The sequence below is a fragment of the Meleagris gallopavo genome, chromosome 1 (assembly GCF_905368555.1).
Source record: "Meleagris gallopavo chromosome 1, MGAL_WU_HG_1.1, whole genome shotgun sequence".
NCBI lineage: Eukaryota > Metazoa > Chordata > Aves > Galliformes > Phasianidae > Meleagris > Meleagris gallopavo.
Genome location: NC_139404.1, coordinates 49,707,526 through 49,718,480, shown reverse-complemented (window position 1 = coordinate 49,718,480; position 10,955 = coordinate 49,707,526). Strand labels below are relative to the sequence as shown.

General features: G+C 45.6%; 1 protein-coding gene across 1 annotated transcript in view; it reads left to right on the top strand.

The window, feature by feature from the left end:
* Positions 1 to 1,645: 1,645 nt before the first annotated feature.
* The window catches only part of GRAP2 (GRB2 related adaptor protein 2), a 102,044-nt gene continuing 92,734 nt past the window's right edge, over positions 1,646 to 10,955 (top strand). The window contains exon 1 of the mRNA XM_010710729.4: positions 1,646 to 1,664. The gene's annotated coding sequence lies outside the window, so the exon portion shown is untranslated. The remainder of the gene's footprint in view (positions 1,665 to 10,955) is intronic.

Genomic DNA, 10,955 nt, shown 5'->3' with positions numbered 1-10,955 from the left:
CCGAGACTCTTGCAATGAGTGTGGTTTTAATCAGTGTGTGCAGGAGAGAGAAATGAATGCACGAGAGCGGGGAGTGGGAGAGCCCTATGCTTCAACAACAGGCTGAAATGCCCCCTGTTGTGGCTTCTTCCCCCAAGAGAAGGAGAGGCCATTTCACATCAGTCCTTGCCACTCTGCTCTTCTTGGGGCAGCTCAGTATTTATGTCTGAAGGATGAAGACCATCCTGTCTGGTCCCCAGCAAAGCTATAGCTTCCTGCCACTGCCACCATCCTGAGAGGATAGGCACTGTGAGAGCCACAGCAAAGTGACAAAACATCCCTGAGATACAGAGCTGCTATCAAAGGTGTGGGAGCTGATGTGAGGGAAAGGGGTTGATTGCAATGCTAGAACAGAGACAAGCTCCCTTGGAACATTTCTTCAGCTTGCCCATTGAGTTTATCCCAAGTCTTTCCTACATGCTACTCTCCTTCTGCCACTAACTCTCCTGAGCTTGTGAATGTGGCTCTATGGGTGAACATAGGGGCAGGGAGGGGGATCAGTCACGAGTCCCTTTCTTCCTTAGTCCCACCATCCACTTCCAGCATCATTTCTGCTACGTCTGCTGCTGGTGGGAATTGGCTTTGCCAAGTATGAGCTATAAGGTATATGCATATATATTTTTGACAAATTTTTGGCACCACAACATAAAAAAGAAAAGATATTAGAGAGTGTCCAAAAAGGGCTACAAATGGAGAAGAGCCTGGAGGGCAAGAACTGTGAGGAATGGCTGAACTCTTCTGGTTGGCTCAGCGCAGAGCAGAGGAACTGAAGGGAGGCCTGATGGCGGCTGCAACTCCTCACAGGGAGCGGAGGGGGAGCGCTGAGTTCTGCTCTGTGTGAGAGCGACAGGGCCCAAGGGAACGGCGTGGAGCTGCGTCAGGGGAGGGGCAGCAAGCGGTCTGCACCACAGGGCGGTGAGCATGGAACGGGCTGCCACGGGCAGTGAGCTGAGCGCGGGCCTGCTGGAATTCAAGGGGCATTTAAACAACATCCTCAGAGAGAGGGTTTGGGTTTGGGGTGGTCCTGTGTGGATCCAAGGGTGGGAATCGATGATCCTTGGGGGGTCCCTTTCAACGCAGGATAGTCTATGATTCTGATATCAGGTCTAACACATGCCATGTCAGGTCTTTGAGAGCACCCTTAGAGCTGTGTGCATGGCTGAAACAGGAGCGCTTGCTGTGAAGTCCTGACGCCTCTAGGTACTCGGATCCCTATCACTTATGGTGGCAGCAAGAAGTAAGAAAGGTGGGATTTATCCAAAATCAAGGATGCCTTATTACTCAAGGAACACCCACCTGAAAACTTGGCAATAAAGAGGGGGAATTGGCTGTCAGGCCAAGCTAATTCACAGTTAGTGAGTACTGAAGGAAGCTGGAGGTAGAAGTAGATAAAAAAGGAGTGAAAAATAGTTTCTTTGTTCTTCAGAATTTCCTTGACTGTTACCTGTATGTTTCTGTCAGAGTAAATAAACGAATCTTTTCCTGTGAATGCTGCTGACAGCCAGACTGGTGCTCAGACACTTGCAAAGGTATGTTGTTCCTCTGTGTGATGCTGTGGCACTGCTTTCACCAAATGCACCAACGAGAGAAGCCGTGAGACATCCTCCTTTGGGTCTCAATCCCAGGTATGTTCCAGCATCTACTGACTTCTCTACTACCCCTTTCTTGCCTTTGTTTTGTGAAAGCAGCAAATTCTTCCTGGTGTGTTTTATGTGATGTTCCTACTTGAAAGCTGACTCAATCATTACATTTTGCTCTCTTTGTTAATCTCAGGATTAAGAAACTGCCACACGAGTGTGACTTGAGCTTTAGGAAATGTTTCCCCCCCTTTTTTTTAATTAAAAAAAAAAATCTGCAATGAGCAATGCTTTTTATTTAGAACGGAATTCATGAATTTTAACTGAAGATGGGCATGTTGGGCATTAATATATGTATAATTATGCAAAACCACTGTTATGTCTCTAATGGAAATTAGATTCTACCACCAAGGCTGTATTTGGTGATAGTGTGCATCTTCATTTGTGCTGCATTTTATTTATTTATTTATTTCCTAGCAGCATGACCTAGGATTACAGTTGCTATGGTGATAAGACAGTTAGTGGAGGAAGGAGTGAAAGGTAAATTTGCTCATCTTCCTGTGTAGCACTCAGGAGGCGGGGGTGGGGGGGTTGAACTGGCAGTCTCATTGCCCAGTGTTGCATCTCAATTTCTCTGTGTCTTAGCTGGGTTTAGGGATGGGTACTCCTGGGCTGTAGGCCCAGGATTTAATCTTGTGACCATTTTCATACATTTGATGACCTGCATTTATTATTTTGAGTCTTGGACTTAGTGCTAGAGAGACTGAGTACCAATGGCTCCATGCCCCTAAGATATGCTGTGAATCCTTCCTGTTTACTGGGGTTTGTGTGATAGTGCTCCTTGCAGAAAGGGAGGTAGCATTCCCCCAAAATTCCTCCAAGCAGCAATGACATCTCCTGACCTGAGCAGCTGAAGTGCAGGGATTGTTTCCATGTTTTTGATAGTGCAGGAAAACTTGTTCTGAGTGCAAGGAATGTATATATGGCCCTATTTGAGCAACTGCTCAGAAGTCCTCACATCTCTCCTGCCTTGTACTCTGCAGCCAAAGCTATCTCTTAGCTTGCCTTACATCATGTGGAAGTGCTTTCCTGGCATCCTGCCTTACTCCTGTGTTACTGCTCACACTTGTCTGCACACTCGCCTGTTAAAACCATCTTCTCAATTTGCTTGGATCTCCTTGTGGAAATGCTTTTTATGGAAGCAGAGGCTGACCAGTCTTAGTGATTACAGGACTTCGGGCCGTTCCTTGCAATTGCCCTTGTAGAAGTAGCTGATCTATTCCTTTCTCCCTTTCCTTCTGAAGAGAGTGTAGTGCTGCCTCCCAGCAGTTTCAGCCCATCCTCCTAGCAGCAGTAACTCTGGAGCTTGGGGTTATGTTCTTCTATCAGGAATATCACAGGCTAACATATTGATGGGCAGTGAGTAAGCCTCAGGTTTTCACCAATTAGTTTCTGTCTAGCTTTCAGTATCTCCTTGGACTTACTGAACTTTTTATTAGGTAGGATTTTTCCACCAGAGATCTTATTACTGTGATTATCAAAAGACAAGCTTGTTTTAAAAGGGTCTCAGCTGCCCTGCTGCACTTCATGCTTTTCCCAAAGTGAACTCCTTGCTGGCATGCAGCTCGTCAACAGTGCAGCCACTTCAATGCAAGCAGACAGCTCTCTCCCACTCACTTGGATGGAAGTAAGGGAAATGAACTGGCTGACAGGGACAGTCCTGTGCTTGTAACCCTCTCTTGTACACTTTACTCAAGGAAAAATGCTTCTAAGCTACTGAGCCTCCCACCCACAGCCATCAGCATCCATCAGTGGCTACACACAATGCTCACAACTGGAGGAGATGGTGGAAAAAATGATGCATGATGTCCAGGGCTGACTAGAGAACAAAGGGATTTGTTTGTTAGCTTTAAGGGTGGGAGCTTAAAGCAGCTGTATTCTTCTGAGCCTGCTGGAGAGTTACTGATGCCCTCTCATGGGAGAGAAGATAGCCATGGGAGTAAGTCTCTTCCAGTCCAGAAGTTGGTGAAATTCTGAAAGAGCAGAGCAGCTGCTTCACCTGCTCCTCCCAAACCCCAAATATAGACTCACAGAATGGCTTGGGTTAGAAGGGACATAAACATCATCCAGTACCAACCTTCCCCTGAGAACAGAACAAACCTGCAGGTTGCTGCAACCCAATGAGACTGCTCAAGAAAGCGAGCTTGCCTGTTTTCTTCATACAACAGCACTCAACAGCACAGGCTGTTTGACTTCCCCCTTGAGGACTGTTTCAAAGCATTGGCAAGCATAGACTGGGGATTGGGGGCATGATTCTGTGTGCACAACCTAAGCAAGCAAGGAATAATAAAGAGCTGTACAAGGGGAGGAACAAAGTACGTTTTATTTATTTATTTATTTATTGCTCTTCTTCCCAAGGTGAAGAAAGCAGCGAGGTAGGAAATGTCTTTTTCTCCTGAGAATACCATCTGGCCAAGTTCTGTTTCAGCTGTGCCACATTCAGTGTCAATGAGATGAGGCTGGTGAAGCTGTGCTTCCTTCTCTTAGCCAAAGCCAGGCGTAAGCATGAAGTCAAGACAGACTTATTGCTCAGCCTTTGGGAATTTAGGTTAACACTTTGGTTTGCCTGGTGGTGATGAAGTGTCAGATAGCAGCTGCCTGCAGGGGATAGCCTCTTGGTCTTAAGCATGCTGCAGGTCAGTCCAGATCAGCTGCACACTGAGTCATAAACACTATGCTGAGGTTTGGGAGCAGTCTAACAGTGCTTCATTTGGCACGTGCCAGTGATGGGTCACCAAAACTGATACAGCATTCATCAGGATCTTCATCAGTCTTTGACTTAGAAACATGAAATCTTAGAATTGTTTGAGTTTGAAGGGACCCTTAAGGGCCAACTGGTCCAACTCCCCTGCAATGAACAGAGACGTCGACAGGTAGATCATGGTGCTCAGAGCCCCTCCAGCCTGACCTCGATCTCTCAAGGGATGGCATCCACCACTTCTCTGGGCAATCTGTTCCCATGCCTCCCATCTGCTTTCTTAGCCTTCTTCACGTCTGAAGATGTGAAAAGTGTGTGTGTGTGCGTTTGTGTGTGTACATACAAACATACAAACTCAGTGATTCTGGCAGTTGGGTGTAAAGAGAGGGCTGGAGGCACCCTGGGTAGCTGTCACTGGCCTCTCCTCTGGAAGAGAGCGTGCTGAAAAAAAAAAAAAGAAAAAAGAAAAAAAAAAAACAAACAGATAATTTCATTATTCTCCTTCTGTAAATAGTCATCATAAGCAGTTAAATGGGAGCAGCTGCGGATAGTGAATCCTGGCTTGTCATTGTCCTTCACCAGGAGGACAGCCCAGTCAGCACTCAAATATCCTTCCCCTCTCTGTCCCCCTTCATTGCCTCCGTGTGCTGCATCCTCATGCTGCCTGGGCTTTGTAAAGAGCACAGAGAGGCATGGCTACAGCAAGCATATGCTGTGTCTGTGACTGTAATCTCAAATGAATTAGCCAGGTGCTTAAGGACAGAAGCTATCTCTAGGGGAGAAGTTAGATGCGGGATGGCTGTCACAGGTTAGATTTCCCCAGTGAGGAGTGGGTAATAGGGTCAGAAGAGGTTGCAGCCTTGCTTTCACGTCTCCAGATCTTGATGCAGCAATGTGATTTCATTGACTGACCTCTTGTGACCTGTCCATCAGATGCAGATTTGTCATGTCCAGAGCCAACAGGTAGCCAGAAGCAATGCGGATAGAGCAGCAAGGTTCCTGTATGCTTGGCAGGAAAGAGAGGGGGGTGATAAATTCTTCTGGCTGTAGGACAGAAGGAAATGGTGGTGTGTGGGAAGGACGCAAGATTGCCCACCTGCTTTAGGATCTTTTGTATCTGCAGGGTTTACATGCAGATTGTCGGTCACTGCATAACGAATAGATGACAACTTGGGGCAAGGAACATTCTAGCATTTTATATAGCAGGAGCCACAAGATGTGGTTATGTCCGTTCTTAGCGGGTGTCTGCACTCCAAAGTTTGTTCAGATGACTAAGATTCCTCTTGGAGCCAATGCTGGGCCATCAGGGATGTGTCATGTCCTTATCCTGCTGACACATTCGAATCCCCTGATGGGAAGAGGACAGGAGTTGGTTGAGAGTGGTGCTGCTGCATCCTCAGCAAAGATGGGCATACACTACTGTGTCTTTCTCAGCTCTCTTCCTCACCCTAAGATTTTCCCATAGAACTGAATGAAGAAGGATGCATGTGTGTGCTTGGCTTTCCCCTTGGGTCAGGGTAAGGTCTGGTGCAGGAAGTTTTGTGCCCAGCAGCTGGGCTCGCTCTGGAATCGGGTGCTTGTGACTACTAATGGGTGGCAATGAAAAACCTCAATGAGCGATGGAGGTTTTTAGATGGGGTTTTATTATTAGCATTTATTTTATACCTAGGTATGATGTGACTTTAGAGATTTCATGTATTTTTGAGGCAATCCTGTTGCTTATAAATTCTGTGCTTTTTGCTTTGCTATCCCCTTTTAGAGGGGAAGAAGCAACAGAAACACTCCAACCTGTAAGCCTTTAGAGTGCAACCATTTTCCTTGGTATGTGGAGACTAGGAAGAATGAAAGGGAGGCAGTAGGAACAGATTGAAAATGAAGATCATAGTCAGCTTTTTAATCCTCTTTAAATAGTAATTCCATAGTTAGGGACACTACTGCAGCTCCACTGTCTTCCATGAATCTGGATGTGATAAGAAACAGCTCTTTTCAAGTGCTGCTTTGTCTTAGAAATTGGAGTAAAGAAGTCCCCTTCCCTTGCTCCGTTTTTACCCATAGCTCTCAGTGATGTGTACAGGAAGATCAAGTAAACCTGAGTGCCTGATGATTGTGGTATGACTTACGGCTTCTCACTCCAAATGAGCAAATTCCTGGCAGTCTAAATGTAGTCTGTTGTGTTGTAACCAGGGCCTCCCACCAGCTCATTTGTATATATACCATTCTGCACCACTCAGTGGGTCTGGGCAACCGCAGTGCTTTAGAGACAAACTCAATTCCAAAACAAAAATCCAGAGACATGCCCTGTGCTTAGGGATAGCAGCCACTCAGGAGGCAAGGTGCAAGTAACAATATGAACAGATGAGGATGGTCCTAAAGGTAGGTACAATCTTGCACCAGTGAGGAGAGAATGAGGTAGGGGAGAGGGGAGATGGAGGGTGGCAAGAGCTGATCTAGCCAGGAACAATGATATGGGGCTGAGCGGGGGAAATGGAGCCTGAGGATCAGCAGAGGATTACTGTTCTATTAGCCTCTGGATTAGTGTCTCAGGGTCAGACACTGTAGAATAGACTGTATTGAATTATTTCTTATCAGCTGGTGCTGACTGACTGATGAGGGTCTGTCCCAGTAATCTCTCTGGTTTGGCAAAGTATTGCCTGTGTTCAGGCTGGTGTGTTGCACTAAAAAGCTTGGAAGGAGATGGCTTTTAGGAATACAAAAGCCATGTGGAGATGAGAAATTAAGAGGAATAGGAGTTGAAAGAGGCATGCAGTAGTTGTTTAATACTATCTTTTCTCAAGTTGCAAGGGCTCTCATCTCCAGATCAGCTCTCTTTAGACAAAGCTGAGATGTCGAATCTTTGATTGCGATAGCTTTGATTCCAAAGCCTTTCCATGTTCCTATTTATTCTTCAAAGGTGAATTCATACTAGTCAGATCTGCTTTGGCTACAGGTTAAAACAATATCCCCAGATATTTTAGGCCACAGAAAACAGATATATGTGCGAATAAGAAAGCAGACTGCAAAGATAAGAAGGCACGTCTGCCTGCAACCTTCTTCTAACTGCTGTGGGTTTGGAAGAGGCACAGACAGATGAAAGTGACAGAAGGTGATATTGCTTCAGCAGGAGGTGCACCTACAGCCAGGCTGGCTCTCATCAGTTGTGGGTGTGGTGATACTGTAGTTGTTCGGTCGTTTTTCTGGGGAGAGGAGGGCAGGGGGGGGATTAAGAGAAAAAGGGGTACCATCATTCTTTCTTCTCACCATTACAGATTTTTGTGCAGTTTTCTCTGGGAGCAGGACACAAACTGTTCTGTTTGTCCATCATCTAGTAGGGACAAAAGGCAGATCACGCTTGGCAGTCCTATGAACCATGCCAGGCCACAAATACCTTCTCTTTGGAGCCTAGGCTGCCTTCTGGTCCAGAAAGCCATATGTTTCATAGCCGACACAGCAGGGAGAGCTGAATCCTGTCTGTTAGCATGCTTTATAGTGATAGTTGGTATGAGATTAACAGAGATCAGTGCTTATCTTGGCCCTCTATTACCTCTTGGTAATTCTTCCTGAATGAAGCTGTTGCCAAGAGGAGCAGTGGGTAGTAGCTAGTCTGAGCACCTGAAGTTGAGTGGAGAAGGGTTTAAATTGGTGGCTTTGCTCCTGCTACCTTCTTTCTGGAGGTACAAAGAGGCATGGGACTACCAATGAGAGAAGCTGTGGTTCCAGTGCTGTGAAGGATTATTCATAGAATCATAAAACTGAGTTGGAAGGGTCCTTCTAAAGGCCATCTAGTCCAACTCCCCTGCTATGAACAGGGACACTTACAACTAGATCGTGTTGCTCAGAGGCTCTGCAGCTTGACCTTGAATGTCTCCAGGCATGGGGCGTCACCACCTTTCTGGGCAACATGTTCCAGTGCTTCACTATCCTTACTGTAAAGAATATATACATTCAAAAAAAATAATAATTCTTCCTTATATCTAGTCTAAGTCTCCCCTCTTTTAGTTTGAAATTGTTTCCCCATCTTCCCTAGTCCTATCCCAACAGACCCTGCTAAAGAGTCTATCCTCTTCTTTCTTACAGCCCCCCTTTAGGTACTGAAAGGCTGCTGTCAGATCTCCCCAGGGCCTTCTCTTCTTCAGGATGAACAGCCCTGAAGAAGCAGCTTGCTCAGCCTGTCTTCATAGGGAGGGTTATTTTTGTGGTCCTCCTCTGGACACAGGTCCATGTCTCTCCTGTGCTGAGCACTCCACATCTGGGTGCAGTACACCAGGTGAGGTTTCACAGCACAGAGCAGAGGGGCAGGATCACCTCCCTCTCCCTGCTGACCACTCTGTTTTGGAAGCAGCCCAGGACACAGTTGGCTCTGTGGGCTATGAGGGCACACTGCTGGCTCATGTCTAGCTGTGATCTACCAATACCCCCAAGTCCTTTTCAGCAGGGCTATGCTCCACCTTTACATCCCCCAGCTTGTACTAGTAGTGCGAGTTGCCACAGTCCAGGTGCCAGACCATGCACTTGGCTTTGTTGCACTTCATGAGGTTCTCTTAAGCTACTGCTCAAGCATCTCTGGCTGTGTCTGGATGACATCCCACCTCTCAGGTGTGCTGACAGCAACACAAAATGCTGTAATCTGCAAACTTGTTGAGGGTGCACACACTGTTGATGTAAATGAAGATATTAAAGAGCATTAGTTCCAGTACTGACCTTTGAGGGATACTACTTGCCCCTGATCTCCATTCAGACGTAGAGCCACTGACCACTGTTTTTTGGATACAATCTCACTGTTGGCTTCTTGTCCGTCAAACAGTCAGCATGTCAAATCTGTATCTGTCCAGTTTGGAGAGGAGGATGTTGCACAGTACCATGTCAATGGCCTTACTGAATTCCAGATAGATGACATCAGTAGCTCTTTCCTTATCACCCGTCATGCCATCATAGAAGGCCATTAGGTTGGTGAGGCAGGACCTGCCCTTGGTGAAGCCTTTGAGCAAAGCTGACTTCCCATCACCAGAAATTTCTGGCCATTCAAAGGTTTGCTATGATGCAAACAAATGGGAACTAGGCACTTACAGGCAGCAAGGGTCCTGCCTCACATGCATTTTGAGTGTAGGATATGGCAGTAGGCATCTATACAAATAATTGACAATTAGATCTGGTTCCTGAATGCAAGCCTCCCAGCTACTTCTGCACGAGTTTTGATGCTCCAGCTGATATGGGGGGGATTTTGCGTCCAAACTGATTAGTTTGGTTCACAGACAGAAATATAGTCTCTCCTTTCTCTGTGCAATCCCCTAGTCAGTTCTTAGTGTAATCATGAGAACATCCTGTGGCCTGCCTGACCCACCTCAGAAACAACACTGAGTGCTTCTCGCCTAAGAGAAGTGTGAGAATGAGGCTCGTGCCTGGTCTACGATCACAGTGGCTCTTGAGAAATATTCAGCTTTACTAGGCGTCACTGACTGATGCTCAGCTGGGAGACTTTTGAGGAAGTACATGTAATTCATGAATGAAAGCTGATGGCTCACTAGGTAATACTCGAGCTCTCTCACACTGTAGCAGAGGTATTTTGTTACCAAAGGTACTGGATTTTCATTTAGCCATAAACCCAAGGGCTTAATCATTAGCAATACTGTAATGTCTTCCACAGGAGTTTGAATGCAATGCTGAATGTTCCACTAAATCTCATCTAGAGAAAGTAGTATTCTGCTGAATTAGCACTTGCTGGGTGATTCAACTAGAACAGTTACTCTTCATTTTCGTCTCTCTGACTCTGCTATACTTATTATGTGCTGTTATATAACTTAGTTCTGATGTGAAAGTAGCTATATTTCAGGGTTGGATGAATGATCCCTATATGATATGCATATGTCTGAGAAATACTTTGGATAAAAGATCCTAAAAAATGAAGGTTATTTTACCTTTCCATTGGTGTATCTTTGTTGCATGCTATTTAGCAACTTTTGCTGTTGTTCTGTCTCAATGCTTTGTTGAAGGAAGTGTTGCGAACAGTTTGGAGAGTGCTGGCATATATTATTAATTGTCTTTTATAGGTTGTTTTTTCTCTTTTGAAACTCCACACTTTACAGGCATAATGATAAAGCAATGTAGCAACAAGGAGTTAGGGAGGAAAAAGCTCGGCAAAGTATTTGTCCTGTTCTAAGCCAAGCTTTGAGGCTGGCATAATATCAGAGACTTCTCTCAGGGTCTTAAGGTACAATTAAAAAAAAAAAATAAATAAAAAATTAGTAATAACAGGAAAGGGGTGAAAGGTGGATGCACAATGTTCCAGGCAGGATAAAATCAGCAACCCATCTGGGTCTCTGACAACTTCTCAAAGTAGGGCTTTGTACTCTGAGATCTATTCTGACAGCAGAGTGTTTTGGAAATGTTTAGGACTCTTGCCATCATATTTCTTTTAAAGTCTGATTACCTTATGTGACATATCTTCAGCTGTTGTAAATTGATAGCGCTTCATCAGCCTCAATGGCATCTTGTCAGTTTGTGTCGGCAGAGAATTAGCCCTCTGCATCCAGACACATTGCCTTGAGCTTGGTTGGGATTTCATCCGAAGTCATTATGAGCCTGAT